The sequence below is a fragment of the Ranitomeya variabilis genome, chromosome 5 (assembly GCF_051348905.1).
Source record: "Ranitomeya variabilis isolate aRanVar5 chromosome 5, aRanVar5.hap1, whole genome shotgun sequence".
NCBI lineage: Eukaryota > Metazoa > Chordata > Amphibia > Anura > Dendrobatidae > Ranitomeya > Ranitomeya variabilis.
The window spans coordinates 308,891,168-308,910,682 of record NC_135236.1 but is presented as its reverse complement, the minus strand read 5'-3'; positions in this window follow the sequence as shown (position 1 = coordinate 308,910,682).

The following is a 19,515-nucleotide window of genomic DNA, read 5'->3' as shown; positions in this document are numbered from 1 at the left end:
TAAGGGCCCAAACACACTAATAGGCCAAATGCAGTTTAATATCTGATACTTTAGGCCAAAAGCCTAAGACTGAAGCTCAGCTTTATTCAGTTGAGGGCAAACACCAGGCAGGGGCAGACACCGTTAGTAGGCCGTAACCAAAGTTGAAGGCCAAATGCAGTTTAATTTCTGATACTATAGGCCGAAAGCCAGAAGGTGGAAGCTCAGCTTTATTCAGTTGAGGGCAAACACCAGGGAGGGGCAGACACCGTTAGTAGGCCCTAACCACCAATTTTTAAAAACACAGCACTTAATCAGAGCCAGAAGGTTGAAGCTCAGCTTTATTCAGTTGAGGACAAACACCAGGCAGGGGCAGACACCGTTAGTAGGCCGTAACCAAAGTTGAAGGCCAAATGCAGTTTAATTTCTGATACTATAGGCCGAAAGCCAGAAGGTAAAAGCTCAGATTTATTCAGTTGAGGGCAAACACCAGGGAGGGGCAGACACCGTTAGTAGGCCCTAACCACCAATTTTTAAAAACACAGCACTTAATGAGAGCCAGAAGGTTGAAGCTCAGCTTTATTCAGTTGAGGACAAACACCAGGCAGGGGCAGACACCGTTAGTAGGCCGTAACCAAAGTTGAAGGCCAAATGCAGTTTAATTTCTGATACTATAGGCCGAAAGCCAGAAGGTGGAAGCTCAGCTTTATTCAGTTGAGGGCAAACACCAGGGAGGGGCAGACACCGTTAGTAGGCCCTAACCACCAATTTTTAAAAACACAGCACTTAATGAGAGCCAGAAGGTTGAAGCTCAGCTTTATTCAGTTGAGGACAAACACCAGGCAGGGGCAGACACCGTTAGTAGGCCGTAACCAAAGTTGAAGGCCAAATGCAGTTTAATATCTGATACTATAGTCCGAAAGCCAGAAGGTGGAAGCTCAGCTTTATTCAGTTGAGGGCAAACACCAGGGAGGGGCAGACACCGTTAGTAGGCCCTAACCACCAATTTTTAAAAACACAGCACTTAATGAGAGCCAGAAGGTTGAAGCTCAGCTTTATTCAGTTGAGGACAAACACCAGGCAGTGGCAGACACCGTTAGTAGGCCGTAACCAAAGTTGAAGGCCAAATGCAGTTTAATTTCTGATACTATAGGCCGAAAGCCAGAAGGTGGAAGCTCCGATTTAGACCGTGGAGGACAATTTGAATTAGGGACTGCAGACAGACTTAGTAGGCTGTCCCCTGTGGACCATGCATCCACCACATTAACCCATTGCGCCGTAATGGACACATAATCTTCCGTGGCCATGCCTACAGGTCCATGCGTCTGTTGTCAGGTGCACCTTTGTACTCACAGATTGCCAGAGTGCATGGACAATGCGGTCTTTTACATGCTGGTGGAGGGTTGGGATGGCTTTTCTCGCAAAAGAAGTGTCGACTGGTTAGCTTGTAGCGTGGTACAGCGTAGTCCATCATGGCCTTATTAATAGTAAATAAAATATATAACTAGGCTCTATGAACTTTTAAATAGGTTCCAGGGGTACACGGGCAGCATTGGTGTGGTCAGTGGAGGAGTATTGCAAGTAGGGGCCGCAGACAGGCTAACAAAGGCCTAAAATAACAAACAATAGGCAGGCATGGCAGTTTTAAATCGGTTACATGGATACACAGGCAGGCAGCATTGTGGTTAGTGGAGGAGTATTGCAAGTAGGGGCCGCAGACAGGCTATCAAAGGCCTAAAATAACAAACAATAGGCAGGCATGGCAGTTTTAAATCGGTTACATGGATACACAGGCAGGCACTCCAGGCAGCATTGTGGTCAGTGGAGGAGTATTGAAAGTAGGGGCCGCAGACAGGCTAACAAAGGCCTAAAATAACAAACAATAGGCAGGCATGGCAGTTTTAAATCGGTTACATGGATACACAGGCAGGCACTCCAGGCAGCATTGTGGTCAGTGGAAGAGTATTGAAAGTAGGGGCCGCAGACAGGCTAACAAAAGCATAAAATAACAAACAATAGGCAGGCATGGCAGTTTTAAATCGGTTACATGGATACACAGGCAGGCAGCATTGTGGTCAGTGGAGGAGTATTGCAAGTAGGGGCCGCAGACAGGCTATCAAAGGCCTTAAATAACAAACAATAGGCAGGCATGGCAGTTTTAAATCGGTTACATGGATACACAGGCAGGCAGCATTGTGGTCAGTGGAGGAGTATTGCAAGTAGGGGCCGCAGACAGGCTATCAAAGGCCTAAAATAACAAACAATAGGCAGGCATGGCAGTTTTAAATCGGATACATGGATACACAGGCAGGCAGCATTGTGGTCAGTGGAGGAGTATTGCAGGTAGGGGCCGCAGACAGGCTATCAAAGGCCTAAAATAACAAACAATAGGCAGGCATGGCAGTTTTAAATCGGTTACATGGATACACAGGCAGGCAGCATTGTGGTCAGTGGAGGAGTATTGCAAGTAGGGGCCGCAGACAGGCTATCAAGGGCCTAAAATAACAAACAATAGGCAGGCATGGCAGTTTTAAATCGGTTACATGGATACACAGGCAGGCACTCCAGGCAGCATTGTGGTCAGTGGAGGAGTATTGAAAGTAGGGGCCGCAGACAGGCTAACAAAGGCCTAAAATAACAAACAATAGGCAGGCATGGCAGTTTTAAATCGGTTACATGCATACACAGGCAGGCAGCATTGTGGTCAGTGGAGGAGTATTGCAAGTAGGGGCTGCAGACAGGCTATCAAAGGCCTAAAATAACAAACAATAGGCAGGCATGGCAGTTTTAAATCGGTTACATGGATACACAGGCAGGCAGCATTGTGGTCAGTGGAGGAGTATTGCAGGTAGGGGCCGCAGACAGGCTATCAATGGCCTAAAATAACAAACAATAGGCAGGCATGGCAGTTTTAAATCGGTTACATGGATACACAGGCAGGCAGCATTGTGGTCAGTGGAGGATTATTGCAAGTAGGGGCCGCAGACAGGCTATCAAAGGCCTAAAATAACAAACAATAGGCAGCCATGGCAGTTTTAAATCGGTTACATGGATACACAGGCAGGCACTCCAGGCAGCATTGTGGTCAGTGGAGGAGTATTGAAAGTAGGGGCCGCAGACAGGCTAACAAAGGCCTAAAATAACAAACAATAGGCAGGCATGGCAGTTTTAAATCGGTTACATGGATACACAGGCAGGCAGCATTGTGGTCAGTGGAGGAGTATTGCAAGTAGGGGCCGCAGACAGGCTATCAAAGGCCTAAAATAACAAACAATAGGCAGGCATGGCAGTTTTAAATCGGTTACATGGATACACAGGCAGGCAGCATTGTGGTCAGTGGAGGAGTATTGCAGGTAGGGGCCGCAGACAGGCTATCAAAGGCCTAAAATAACAAACAATAGGCAGGCATGGCAGTTTAAATCGGTTACATGGATACACAGGCAGGCAGCATTGTGGTCAGTGGAGGAGTATTGCAGGTAGGGGCCGCAGACAGGCTATCAAAGGCCTAAAATAACAAACAATAGGCAGGCATGGCAGTTTTAAATCGGTTACATGGATACACAGGCAGGCAGCATTGTGGTCAGTGGAGGAGTATTGCAAGAAGTGTCTGACACAGTTAGTACTCCCAAAAAATAAATAGATGTTAATGTCTCGCAAAACAACTATAAATAAAAAAAAGGGTGGCATGCTTAGGTACAGGGGTGGGCTCATCTGCAGAGTTTATGACAAAGTAATTTGGCAGTAAATTAGTATTTACTGGTGTCAATATAGGACACTGACCCAGACTACTTTAACTATCATCATATATGTCAACAAATTGGTATTGATTGTCAGTGCCAGGCATTGAATGATGTCAGCGCATAGACTAAACATTGGTGGAGCTGTGCGAGATAATTTGGCACGTGGTAGAGCACAGTTTGAGCTGGGGGGGGAACTCTCTTGTGGCCGGCGGTACCGCCCCAGGGCCCCTCATGTTACAACGGTGTGTCTGACATTGGGTGCGCACCACCACCGCCAGAGACACTACATTGTACTATGAGGGACCCAGTGGCAGTGCCGTCGACCAAAAGCGAGCACACCCACCTCTTCTGACAAACAGCACTGTAACTAACGGGTGCTTGCGCCAAGTGTCGAGAATGAGACAACGGCCCAGTGGGGGGAGTTTTCCCATTGGGGGATGTGTAAACATGTCGTATGCTGGTCAAACAGCTGCTGCAAATTAAGAGATTTTAACACTCAGTAAGACTAGTCCACAAGCAAGACCTTTTTATAGGAAAGCTAGGTGTCAGCCGGGAAAGGTGGGGCAAAATAATTTGAAATCCAGGAGTGGTTCATTTTAATGAAGGTGAGATCATCCACATTTTGGGTAGCCAGACGAGTCCTTTTTTTGGTTAATATTGAACCAGCAGCACTGAATACTCTTTCTGATAGCACACTAGCTGCTGGGCAAGCAAGCTCCTGCAACACATATTCTGCCAATTCAGGCCAGGTGTCTAATTTGGATGCCCAGTAATCAAATGGGAATGACGGTTGAGGGAGAACATCAATAAGGGCTGAAAAATAGTTAGTAACCATACTGGACAAATGTTGTCTCCTGTCACTTTGAATAGATGCTGCAGTAGCTGTCCTGTCTGCGGTCATTGCGAAATTACTCCACAACCTGGTCAGAAAACCCCTCTGTCCAACGCCACTTCTGATCTGTGCACCTCTAACACCTCTGCCCTGTAGCCCCCTGCAGCTCGTGTGAGAACCATCACCGGCGCTGTGTGCTGGGAATGCCTGAATCAAACGGTCTACAAGAGTAGCTTGTTTGGTTGCTAATATTTGTTCGAGGTTCTCATGTGGCATAATATTTTGCAATTTGCCTTTATAGCGAGGGTCAAGGATGCAGGCCAACCAGTAATCGTCATCGCTCATCATTTTAATAATGCGTGGGTCCTTTTTGAGGATACGTAAGGCATAATCCGCCATGTGGGCCAAAGTTCCAGTTGGCAAATCTGCGGTTGTGCTGGTTTGAGGGGCAGTTACAGGCAAATCTACGTCACTTGTCTCCCTTACAAAAACAGAACCCGGCCTTGCAACGCCACTAATTTCTGTTGGCCCAGGAGAAGCTTCCTCATTAAAAAAGTACTCATCCCCATCATCCTCCTCGTCCTCCTCCTCCTCTTCGCCCGCTACCGCGTCCTCTACACGGCCCTGACAAGACAATGGCTGACTGTCATCAAGGCTTTCCTCTTCCTCGGCTGCAGACGCCTGCTCCTTTATGTGCGTCAAACTTTGCATCAGCAGACGCATTAGGGGGATGCTCATGCTTATTATTGCGTTGTCTGCACTAACCAGCCGTGTGCATTCCTCAAAACACTGAAGGACTTGACACAGGTCTTGTAGCTTCGACCACTGCACACCTGACAACTCCATGTCTGCCATCCAACTGCCTGCCCGTGTATCCTCCCACAAATACATAACAGCACGCCTCTGTTCGCACACTCTCTGAAGCATGTGCAGTGTGGAGTTTCACCTTGTTGCAACGTCGATGATTAGGCGATGCTGAGGAAGGTTCAAAGAACGCTGATAGTTCTGCATACGGCTGGAGTGTACAGGCGAACGGCGGATATGCGAGCAAAGTCTGCGCACTTTGAGGAGCAGGTCGGGTAACCCCGGATAACTTTTCAGGAAGCACTGCACCACCAGGATTAAGGTGTGAGCCAGGCAAGGAATGTGTTTCAGTTGGGAAAGGGCTATGGCAGCCATAAAATTCCTTCCGTTATCACTCACTACCTTGCCTGCCTCAAGATGTACAGTGCCCAGCCATGACTGAGTTTCTTTCTGCAAGAACTCGGACAGAACTTCCGCGGTGTGTCTGTTGTCGCCCAAACACTTCATTGCCAATACAGCCTGCTGACGCTTGCCACTAGCTGTCCCATAATGGCACACCTGGTGTGCAACAGTGGCAGCTGCGGATGGAGTGGATGTGCGACTGCGGTCTGTGGACGAGCTCTCGCTTCTGCAGGAGGAGGAGGAAGAGGAGGAGGGAGGGTGAACGCCTACAGCCAACTCTTTCCTTGACTGTGGGCTAGGCAGAACTGTCCCAATATTGCTGTCCCCTGTGGAGCCTGCATCCACCACATTCACCCAGTGTGCCGTGATGGACACGTAACGTCCCTGGCCATGCCTACTGGTCCATGCATCTGTTGTCAGGTGCACCTTTGTAGTCACAGACTGCCTGAGTGCATGGACTATGCGGTCTTTAACATGCTGTTGGAGGGCTGGGATGGCTTTTCTAGAAAAGAAGTGCCGACTGGGTAGCTCGTGTGGTACAGCGTAGTCCATCAGCGCTTTGAAAGCTTCGCTTTCAACTAACCGGTAGGGCATCATCTCTAATGAGATTAGTCTAGCAATGTGGGTGTTCAAACCCTGTGTACGCGGATGCGAGGATGAGTACTTCCTTTTCCTAACAAGAGTCTCATGTAGTGTGAGCTGGACTGGAGAGCTGGAGATCGTGGAACTAGCGGTGGTGCCGGTGGACATGGGTGACTGAGAGAGGGTTGGAGATGGTATTCTTGCCGGTGCCCTACATGCAGTGTTTCCTACTACTAACCTGGTGATTCCCTGACTGCTTTGGCCTGGCGACGAAAGCTGCACAGATACTGCAGGTGGTGTGGGAAATGGTCGGCTTACAGGGAGGGAAGGGATGTAGCATTGCTGACTAGCTTCATTGGCCGAGGGTTCTGCAACCTTTAGGGACGTTTGGTAGTTAGTCCAGGCTTGCAAATGCATGGTGGATAAATGTCTATGCATGCAACTTGTATTCAGACTTTTAAGATTCTGACCTCTGCTTAAGGTAGTTGAACATTTTTGACAGAAGACTTTGCGCTGATCATTTGGATGTTGTTTAAAAAAATGCCAGACTGCACTCTTTCTACTATCGGATACCTTTTCAGGCATTGCAGACTGAGCTTCTTTAACCGGATGGCCACGCTGTCCTCCAACTGGTTTTGGTTTTGCCACGCGTTTTTGGCCAGATACGGGCCCGGTAGATGGAACCTGTTGTGATGTTGATGCCTGCTGCGGCTCCTCCTCCTCCGCTTCAGAACTACTGCCGCCTGCACCCTGTTCCCCCAATGGCTGCCAATCGGGGTCCACAACTGGGTCATCTATGACCTCCTCTTCTATGTTGTGTGCAACTTCGTCTGTGTCACCGTGTAAGCCGGTGGTATTGCGTTCGTGACGGAGCACCATAGTCTCCGCTGGTTTTGATTCTGCCTCAGTACACTGCGAGGGCAATGTTCTGGTCTAAGGCAAAGGAACAGCATAGTAATCTGGCTGTGGCTGTGCATCTGTGCACTCCATGTCCGATTCAACTTCTAATGGGCATGGCCTGTTAACTGTTTCACTGTGTAACCCAGGAACGGTATGTGTAAAGAGCTCCATGGAGTAACCTGTTGTGTCGACTGACGCATCCTTCACTGTTGTTTTTAGTGAAGGACACAAGGAAGCGACTTGTTCCTGACCGGGAGCATCCACTGACGATGCACTGCTCTGACATTTGGCACTTTCCGAGGAGGAGGCGAAAGAGTTAGAGGCAGAGTCAGCAATGAAAGCCAATACTTGTTCCTCCTGCTCCGGCTTCAAAAGTGATTTTCCTACTCCCAGAAAAGAGAGCGTTCGAGGCCTTGTGTAGCCAGACAACGAACCTGGCTCAACAACTCGAGACTTAGGTGCTGTACTGCTTTTACCACGACCACCTGATGCTCCACCACCACTACCATCATTACTAGCTGACAATGACCGCCCACGGCCACGACCTCTTCCACTAGACTTCCTCATTGTTTGCAAAACGTAACCAAAGTAACGCTATTTGTTACTGTAAAACAACTTATCAGGTGAACTCAAACTTCTGTAGGATTTATATATACCTTTATAGGTGCCTGACACTGAAAGGAAAATCAGGCCCAATGTTACACACTAGGTTTTCTGTGCCCCAATAATTTGAGACAGATGGCACACACAGGACCAGCACTCAAGCAGAAATGCCAATATTAATCTCCCACTATTTTTTTTTTTTTTTTCCGGGAGAATTTACCCTAAAAAAAAAAAAAAAATGGCCAAGTATTACACATTGTTTTCGGTGGCACACAATGAGAGACAGATACCACACACAGCAATGGCACGGAGGCAGACTTGCCAATATTTATCTCCCACTAATTTTTTTTTTGGAAAAGGGAGAATTTAGCAAAAAAAAAAAAGGGCCAAGTATTACACAGTGTTTTCGGTGGCACACAATGAGAGACAGATACCACACACAGCAATGGCACGGAGGCAGACTTGCCAATATTTATCTCCCACTAAGTTTTTTTTTGGGAAAAGGGAGAATGTAGCAAAAAAAAAAAAAAATGGCCAAGTATTACACAGTGTTTTCGGTGCCACACAATGACAGACAGATGCCACACACAGCAATGGCATGGAGGCAGACTTGCCAATATTTATCTCCCACTAATTTTTTTTTTGGAAAAGGGAGAATTTAGCAAAAAAAAAAAAGGGCCAAGTATTACACAGTGTTTTCGGTGCCACACAATGACAGACAGATGCCACACACAGCAATGGCACGGAGGCAGACTTGCCAATATTTATCTCCTACTAATTTTTTTTTTGGAAAAGGGAGAATGTACCCCCCCCCAAAAAAAAATGGCCAAGTATTACACAGTGTTTTCGGTGCCACACAATGAGAGACAGATGCCACACACAGCAATGGCACGGAGGCAGACTTGCCAATATTTATCTCACACTAATTTTTTTGGGGGAAAAGGGAGAATTTACCCCCCCACCAAAAAAAATGGCCAAGTATTACACAGTGTTTTCGGTGCCACACAATGAGAGACAGATGCCACACACAGCAATGGCACGGAGGCAGACTTGCCAATATTTATCTCCCACTAATTTTTTTTTTGGAAAAGGGAGAATTTAGCAAAAAAAAAAAAAGGGCCAAGTATTACACAGTGTTTTCGGTGGCACACAATGAGAGACAGATACCACACACAGGACTGGCACGGAGGCAGACTTGCCAATATTTATCTCCCACTAATTTTTTTGGGGGAAAAGGGAGAATGTAGCAAAAAAAAAAAAAATGGCCAAGTATTACACAGTGTTTTCGGTGCCACACAATGACAGACAGATGCCACACACAGCAATGGCACGGAGGCAGACTTGCCAATATTTATCTCCCACTAATTTTTTTTTTGGAAAAGGGAGAATGTACCCCCCCCCAAAAAAAAAATGGCCAAGTATTACACAGTGTTTTCGGTGCCACACAATGAGAGACAGATGCCACACACAGCAATGGCACGGAGGCAGACTTGCCAACATTTATCTCCCACTAATTTTTTTTTTGGAAAAGGGAGAATTTAGCAAAAAAAAAAAAGGGCCAAGTATTACACAGTGTTTTCGGTGCCACACAATGACAGACAGATGCCACACACAGCAATGGCACGGAGGCAGACTTGCCAATATTTATCTCCCACTAATTTTTTTTTTGGAAAAGGGAGAATGTACCCCCCCCCCAAAAAAAAATGGCCAAGTATTACACAGTGTTTTCGGTGCCACACAATGAGAGACAGATGCCACACACAGCAATGGCACAGAGGCAGACTTGCCAATATTTATCTCCCACTAATTTTTTTTTTGGAAAAGGGAGAATGTAGCAAAAAAAAAAAAGGGCCAAGTATTACACAGTGTTTTCGGTGGCACACAATGAGAGACAGATACCACACACAACAATGGCACGGAGGCAGACTTGCCAATATTTATCTCACACTAATTTTTTTTGGGGAAAAGGGAGAATTTACCCCCCCACCAAAAAAAATGGCCAAGTATTACACAGTGTTTTCGGTGCCACACAATGAGAGACAGATGCCACACACAGCAATGGCACGGAGGCAGACTTGCCAATATTTATCTCCCACTAATTTTTTTTTTGGAAAAGGGAGAATGTACCCAAAAAAAAAAAAAAAGCCCAAGTATTACACAGTGTTTTCAGTGCCACACAATGACAGACAGATGCCACACACAGCAATGGCACGGAGGCAGACTTGCCAATATTTATCTCCCACTAATTTTTTTTGGGGAAAAGGGAGAATTTAGCAAAAAAAAAAAAGGGCCAAGTATTATACAGTGTTTTCGGTGGCACATAATGAGAGACAGATACCACACACAGCAATGGCACAGAGGCAGACTTGCCAATATTTATCTCCCACTAATTTTTTTTGGGGAAAAGGGAGAATGTAGCAAAAAAAAAAAAAAAAGGCCAAGTATTACACAGTGTTTTCGGTGCCACACAATGAGAGACAGATGCCACACACAGCAATGGCTCGGAGGCAGACTTGCCAATATTTATCTCCCTGCAGTTATCTCAGAAAAGTATGGCAGGCAGCTATGAAAAGGACTGCTGCACACAAAAGTGTGGACAAACACACAAGATAGCTGTGCAGAAAGGAAGGAAAAACAGGATTTGTGCTTTGAAAAAAGCAGTTGGTTTGCACAGCGGCGTACACACAGGCACAGCAACGCAGCTATCAGGGTCAGGGAGCCTTCTAGTGTAGCCCAATGAGTTACAGCGCTGAGGAAAAAAAAATGTAGCTTCCACTGTCCCTGCAATCAAAAGGTGGTGTTGGACAGTGGAAATCGCTACAGCACAAGCGGTTTGTAGCTTTATGTACCCTGCCTATCACTATCCCTGCTTCCGAAGAAGCTGCAGCAACCTCTCCCTACGCTCAGATCAGCAGCAGTAAGATGGCGGTCGGCAGGAACGCCCCTTTATAGCCCCTGTGACGCCGCAGAAAGCAAGCCAATCACTGCAATGCCCTTCTCTAAGATGGTGGGGACTGAGATCTATGTCATCACGCTGCCCACACTCTGCGTCCACCTTCATTGGCTGAGAAATGGCGCTTTTAGCGTCATTGAAACGCGACTTCGGCGCGAAAGTCGCGTACCGCATGGCAGACCCCACACAGGGATCGGCTCGGTTTCATGAGACGCCGACTTTGCCAAATGTCGGCGACTTATGAAAATGAGCGATCCGTTTCGCTCAACCCTAGTTTCCACTGTTTAGGCACATCAGGGGTCTCCAAACGCAACATGGCGCCACCATTGATTCCAGCCAATCTTGCGTTCAAAAAGTCAAATGGTGCTCCCTCCCTTCCAAGCCCCGACATGTGCCCAAACAGTGGTTTACCCCCACATTTGGGGTACCAGCGTACTCAGGACAAACTGGGCAAAAACTGTTGGGGTCCAATTTCTCCTATTACCCTTGCAAAAATAAAAAAATTACTTGCTAAAACATAATTTTTGAGGAAAGAACAATTATTTTTTATTTTCACGGCTCTGCGTTATAAACTTCTGTGAAGCACTTGGGGGTTGAAAGTGCTCCACACACATCTAGATAAGTTCCTTCGGGGGTCTAGTTTCCAAAATGGGGTCACTTGTGGGGTGTTTCTACTGTTTAGGCACATAAGGGGCTCTGCAAATGCAACGTGATGCCCGCAGACCATTCCATCAAAGTCTGCATTTCAAATGTCACTACTTCCCTTCCGAGCCCAGACGTGCGCCCAAATAGTGGTTTACCCCCACATATGGGGAACCAGCACACTCAAAACAAACTGGGCAACAAATATTGGGGTCCAATTTCTCCTGTTACCCTTGTGAAAATAAAAAATTGCTTGCTAAAACATCTTTTTTGAGGAAAGAAAAATGATTTTGTATTTTCACGGCTCTGCGTTGTAAACTTCTGTGAAGCACTTGGGGGTTGAACGTGCTCACCACACATCTAGATAAGTTCCTTGGGGGGTCTAGTTTCCAAAATGGGGTCACTTGTGGGGGGTTTCTACTGTTTAGGCATATCAGGGGCTCTGCAAACGTAACATGATGCCCGCAGACCATTCCATCAAAGTCTGCATTTCAAAACGTCACTACTTCCCTTCCGAACCCCGACGTGTGCCAAAACAGTGGTTTACCCCCACATATGGGGTATCAGCGTACTCAGGAGAAACTGGTCAACAACTTTTGGGGTCCAATTTCTCCTGTTACCCTTGGGAAAATAAAAAATTGTGGGCTAAAAAATCATTTTTGAGATAAGAAAAATTATTTTTTATTTTCATGGCTCTGCGTTATAAACTTCTGTGAAGCACTTGGGGGTTCAAAGTGCTCACCACACCTCTAGATTAGTTCCTTGGGAGGTCTAGTTTCCAAAATGGGGTCACTTGTGTGGGAGCTCCAATGTTTAGGCACACAGGGGCTCTCCAAACGCGACATGGTGTCCGCTAATGATTGGAGCTAATTTTCCATTCAAAAAGCCAAATGGCGTGCCTTCCCTTCCGAGCCCTGCCGTGCGCCCAAACAGTGGTTTACCCCCACATACGGGGTATCATCGTACTCAGGACAAACTGGACAACAACATTTGGGGTCCAATTTCTCCTATTACCCTTGGGAAAATAAAAAATTCTGGGCTAAAAATCATTTTTGAGGAAAGAAAAATTATTTTTTATTTTCACGGCTCTGCGTTATAAACTTCTGTGAAGCACCTGGGGGTTATAAGTGATCACTATGCATCTAGATAAGTTCCTTGGGGGGTCTAGTTTCCAAGATGGGGTCACTTGTAGGGGAGCTCCAATGTTTAGGCACACAGGGGCTCTCCAAACGCGACATGGTGTCCGCTAACGATTGGAGCTAATTTTCCATTCAAAAAGTCAAATGGCACGCCTCCCCTTCCGAGCCTTGCCGTGCTCCCAAACAGTGGTTTACCCCCACATATGAGGTATCGTCGTACTCAGGAGAAATTGCCCAACAAATTTTAGGATCCATTTTATCCTGTTGCCCATGTGAAAATGAAAAAATTGAGGCTAAAAAAAATTTTGTGTGAAAAAAAAGTACTGTTTCATTTTTACAGATCAATTTGTGAAGCACCTGAGGGTTTAAAGTGCTCACTATGCTTCTAGATAAGTTCTTTGGGGGGGTCTAGTTTCCAAAATGGGGTCACTTGTGGGGGAGCTCCAATGTTTAGGCACACAGGGGCTCTCCAAACGTGACATGGTGTCCGCTAGCGATGGAGATAATTTTTCATTCAAAAAGTCAAATGGCGCTCCTTCCCTTCCGAGCCTTGCCATGTGCCCAAACAGTGGTTTACCCCCACATGTGAGGTATTGGTGTACTCAGGAGAAATTGTCCAACAAATTTTAGGATCCATTTTATCCTGTTGCCCATGTGAAAATGAAAAAATTGAGGCTAAAATAATTTTTTTGTGAAAAAAAGTACTGTTTCATTTTTACGGATCAATTTGTGAAGCACCTGGGGGTTTAGTGCTCACTATGCTTCTAGATAAGTTCCTTGGGGGGTCTACTTTCCAAAATTAGGTCACTTGTGGGGGAGCTCCAATGTTTAGGCACACGGGGGCTCTCCAAATGCGACATGGTGCCTGCTAAAGATTGGAGCCAATTTTTCATTGAAAAAGTCAAGTGGCGCTCCTTCCCTTCCGAGCCCTGCCGTGCGCCCAAACAGTGGTTTACCCCCACATATGAGGTATCAACGTACTCAGGACAAATTGGACAACAACGTTCGTGGTCCAGTTTCTCCTTTTAGGCCATGTGCACACGTTCAGTATTTTTCGCGTTTTTTTCGCGTTTTTTCGCTATAAAAACGTGATAAAAACGCGAAAAAAACGCTTACATATGCCTCCTATTATTTTAAGTGTATTCCGCATTTTTTGTGCAAATGTAGCCTTTTTTTCCGCGAAAAAATCGCATCGCGGAAAAAAAAGCAACATGTTCATTAAAATGCGGAATTGCAGGGGATTCCGCACACCTAGGGGTCCATTGATCTGCTTACTTCCCGCACGGGGCTGTGCACACCATGCGGGAAGTAAGCAGATTATGTGCGGTTGGTACCCAGGGTGGAGGAGAGGAGACTCTCCTCCACGCACTGGGCACCATATAAGTGGTCAAAAAATAAGAATTAAAATAAAAAACAGTCCTATACTCACCCTCGATGTCTTCCCGCCTCCACTGCACGCTGCCGTTCGGTTCCTGTAGCTGGTGTGTGGCGAAAGACCTGCCGATGACGTCACTGTCCTGTGATTGGTCGTGAGCGGTCATGTGACCGCTCACGTGACCGTGACGTCACGGAAGGTCCTGTGCGCACAGACCAGCTATAGGAAGAGGAGCCGGACGCCGGTGAGGAGATGTCTGGGTGAGTATAAGCATTTTTTTATTTTTTTTATTATTTTTAAACATTCTATCTTTTACTATAGATGCTGCATAAGCTGCATCTATAGTAAAAAGTTGGTCACACTTGTCAAACGCTATGTTTGACAAGTGTGACCAACCTGTCAGTCAGTTTTCCAAGCGATGCTACAGATCGCTTGGAAAACTTTAGCATTCTGCAAGCTAATTACGCTTGCAGAATGCTAAAAAAACGCGAAAAAAACGGAAAAAAAACGCAAAAAAAAAAATGCGGATTTCTTGCAGAAAATTTCCGGTTTTCTTCAGGAAATTTCTGCAAGAAATCCTGAACGTGTGCACATACCCTTACCCTTGGGAAAATAAAAAATTTTTCGCTAAAAGATCATTTTTGTGACTAAAAAGTTAAATGTTCATTTTTTACTTCCATGTTGCTTCTGCTGCTGTGAAACACTTGAAGGCTTAATAAACTTCTTGAATGTGGTTTTGAGCACCTTGAGGGTGCAGGTTTTAGAATGGTGTCACTTTTGGGTATTTTCAGCCATATAGAACCCTCAAACTGACTTCAAATGTGAGGTGGTCCCTAAAAAAATGGTTTTGTAAATTTTGTTGTAAAAATGAGAAATCACTGGTCAAATTGTAACCCTTATAACTTCCTAGCAAAAAAAAAAATTGTTTCCAAAATTGTGCTGATGTAAAGTAGACATGTGGGAAATGTTATTTATTAACTATTTTGTGTCACATAACTCTCTGGTTTAACAGAATAAAAATTCAAAATGTGAAAATTGCGAAATTTTCAAAATTTTTGCCAAATTTCCGTTTTTTTCACAAATAAACTCAGAAATTATCGACCTATATTTACCACTAACATGAAGCCCAATATGTCACGAAAAAACAATCTCAGAATCGCTAGGCTAGGATCCGTTGAAGCGTTCCTGAGTTATTACCTCATAAAGGGACACTGGTCAGAATTGCAAAAAACGGCAAGGTCATTAAGGCCAAAATAGGCTGGGTCATGAAGGGGTTAATGCAATGTCGTGGTGACCAAAAAAAATGTAATTTTGGTGCTTTGATTTAATTCTCGCTACGCTGTTTAGCAATCAGGTTAATTATATATGTATTATAATGTTTATTATTAATTTTATGCTTTCTTTTACAGCCTGCCCTACCCTATCCCATATCTTTAAAGTCCAAGATCGTGGTTCAGGCGCAAACTCAAGTTTTACAGAAAAACTTGTGCGAACTCGCCCATCCCGAACATCGGGGGGGGGGGGTTCACCCATCACTAGTCTTGATAACAAATTTAAAGTGGTGTAAATTTTGATGAATTTTCCAGCCTCCCCACACATTTTCCCATGCAGGCCTCACTCACTTTGGCTTATCTGGCTATGACTAGCTTAAAAAATACGATAAGTTGCAAAATTTTACAACATTTTGGTGTTTTATGTCAAAAACACTCTTACGAATTAAGCCCACAAAGTTTCCTGTATGCTTTACATATTTCATAAATACTCTACTCTATCTCCTGTTTTTTCATGTCTACTATCTCAAAAACTGCCATCTATAAAGCTTATTGCTACATATTGTCGTAGTTGCAAAAAATATTGCAAGCATTTATTATTTCTTAGAATATTATTGTGTAGTCTGTTGCTAAGTAGGTACCGAGGAGCAGCTAAACTTTACATGCATGTGGCAAACATCAACATTGAAATGCCAACATAGATATAAACTAGCTAACAAGCTGGCCTTTGACATTGTTCATATGTTGTATAATATTGTTGTATAATGTTCTCATAAAAAATACAGATTTAGTATATAAGCACTTTTTTCATTTCCTGTCAAAATGATTTTGATGAATTGTGCCAAATGCCAAGATCTTCTAAGTTATTAGTTTTTCTTGATATTAAAATAGAAGTTTATGCAGCATGTTTTTCTTGTTAACATTTTCTCTTCTAAACTAATAATGTTCTCACTCTTAATTATCCACTATTTCTTCAAATGTGAGAAAATCTCTCATATGGAGAGCATATTTCAAGGTTTATTATTATTGTTATTTTTATTATTTTTAGAAAAACTGGATGGTGCTTACCAAACTATTCTAATGCCCTTTTGGAAATAAGCTTTAGATGAACATGTGCCATCCAGCGTGCGATTTCCTATGTATCGCTCTTTTATTCTACCTCAGCGGGAATATCTCCCCCTGGGTCTTTGGAAACAGAATGTTTTCCTAGCTGCTGATTTACTGTTGAGGGGAAAAGAAAAGATTAATGTTTCTGCCAAGCCCCAACAGGTTCACAGAAAACACTCACTGGAAAGTGGGTCTATTTTGTAGTGTTGTATGCTTTTCTGTGTGGGAAGACTGGCATGTTTTTAATCAGATGTGAAACACAGGCTTGGCAGGTCGAATAGATTAGCCTCTCCTGTAAGTAACTCTGTCTACTTTAGTCAACAGCGTAACAATTTTTTCTAACATCTCACACTTAAGGTTGTCGTTTTTAACTTCATCAATTTAATAGGCCTTGGAGGTTTTTTGATCACTGAGGATACAAGACATTTAATCATATTTTTCTGCCTGCTTTTCAGATATGTCTTGTGTTTGATGAGCAGATACATTACAAAGCAAAGTTTTGCAGATGATGTGAAGTGGCAAGTGTAATGCCAGACCATAGATAAACAGCTTCATATTTTAATGTTTAGACATCTTCTTTAAATTGTGTTTCATTTATATACATTGCTATGCATATAATAATACAATATTAAATTATATAATAATAACAATAAAAATGAACACTAGCTTTATTGTAAAAATGTAGAAAATTATAGAAAAAAATAGTTTATATATTTTCATGTATATGTGTGTTTTGTTTACTTTTCTAGCATTCTTTATTCATTGGATTTGGATTTAATATGAAAGGACTTCATAATAAACACTTTACTAATAATGAATAGGATTTTTCTGGTAAAGGGGTTGGTCACTTCATCACTATTATAATAGAATTGTTGGGGACATGATTTTACATACTTGTACTAAGATAGATTCTTCTTGTTAGTGCAACATTCCTCACAGACTGCACAGCTATCCTGTCCATAAAACGGCTGTTTGTGGTGGACCGTGTAACCAGATCAATCCATCAGTCTCCTAAAATTGAAAAACACCTCATATGGAAAAGCTGATTTTCAATTAGAGGTGGCTGATGGAGTGGTCATATGCTCCTCCACCAGCAGCCATTTTATGGACAGAAGTGATTTGCAGTCTAAGGTGAAAGCTGCGCTAACAAGTGCAAGAGAAAAAAAACTGTCATACTGTTATAATAGTAAATGTACATACAATCATATTCTTAACATCTGTTAAAATAAAAATAACATGTCCAGCACCTGTAATCTTTTATACAGGATGCAGGTTGGTAGTGTGGTGGGCATTTAGAAATCACATTGCATGATTGCACAATGGTTTACAATGAATTGCAGATAGTGCAGATGAAGCACACGTGAATGTATAAACTCATCCACAATATAAAGTTCAGTTACAAAAACACAAACTACTGAGATCATTATTGTTTTATATTATATGTACTGTACTTTACACTTTTTAAAATCCATATTAAAGTCCTTTTACTACAGAGAAATATAGAAATCACAGTTCCAAATAATCAGAACGTGCCCCTCACTCCCACTGGCACTCTCCTCTTTGTTTCTATTTATGCTTGTGCTTGAGACACATCGAGTCCCTAAAGCACCTGTAGTCTAAAACTATGCACTCCCTGCAAGCTATCACAAAGTAAGTTAATACATCACAGTAATGATAAGATGTTCTTTCTTGGAAACAATATTCATTGAAAACAGGCATACATAAATATAATTCTACCCATTGACACCTTTTTTTTTATGATGTACATGGATTTGTAACTAGTGTTGAGCATTCCGATACTGCAAATATCGGGTATCGGCCGATATTCGCTGTATCGGAATTCCGATACCGAGTTCCGATATTTTTGTGATATCGGAAATCGGAATCAGAAGTTCCTTTAAGTTCCCAGGTGTGTGCGGTGCGTATGGTTCCCAAGGTCTGGAGGAGAGGAGACTCTCCTTCAGGCCCTGGGATCCATATTCATGTAAAAAATAAAGAATAAAAATAAAAAATATGGATATACTCACCCCTCCGACAGACCCTGGACCTCAGCGGTGCAACTGGCAGCCTCCGTTCCTAAGAATGCAGTGAGTGTACGACCTGCGATGACGTCGCGGCTTGTGATTGGTCGCGTGAGCGGTCACATGAGCGGTCACGCGACCAATCACAAGCCGCGACATCATCGAAGGTCCTTCACTCTGCATTCTTAGGAACGGAGGCAGACGCTTGCAGCGGTGACAGCTAGGGCTCGTCCGAGGGTGAGTATATCCATATTTTTTATTTTTATTATTTATTTTTTACATGAATATGGATCCAAGGGCCTGAAGGAGAGTTTCCGATATTTGTGTCCCATTGACTTGTATTGGTATCGGGTATTGGTATCGGCGATATCCGATATTTTTTGGATATCGGCCGATCCAATCCGATACCGATACTTTCAAATATCGGAAGGTATCGCTCAACACTATTTGTAACTATATAAATGACTTAGTTACTGCAATCTTCTAATTCATGTCTGTGCAATAATATATCACTGACGTTAAATACATTTTAGCCTTTAAAAACATCACAGAGGAAAGATCCAGATAAAATATAACCTTTACTTCCAGTCTATTAAAACTCAATTTATTTTCTTAAACTTGTGTTGGAGTTTAACAGTAACTGTAGCAATTGCTAAACACTGGTACATGCCATAGGGCTCACAATCCTGTAATTCAACTGTTTTTTTTAAATAAATGGATACACAAATACAATCGGTTAGCTGAGGAAGTGTGCCTTACTTATGTTGGTATTATATTCAGATAGCTCCTACTAGGAAGGTAAACCACTATCCCTTAAGAAGCTTAGAAGAAAAAGATTGTTTTTTAAAGTGCTGTCTCACTCTACAAGTTTTTTAGGAACAAGACACCATTGAATAAAGTACTTTAAGATGAGCCAATTCCAAATAAATAGGGTTGTCACTTTCCTGTGTCACCTTATTGTTTACCATGACAGAGAGGAGCCAGAAGACCGCAATGTCTGATTTCTCCTACCCCTGAACTGATTAAAAGCACTCCACCAGGGCAAACTGCAGAGCTAAAGGTACCGTCACACTAAGCGACGCTGCAGCGATAGCGACAGCGATGCCGATCGCTGCAGCGTCGCTGTTTGGTCGCTGGAGAGCTGTCACACAGACCGCTCTCCAGC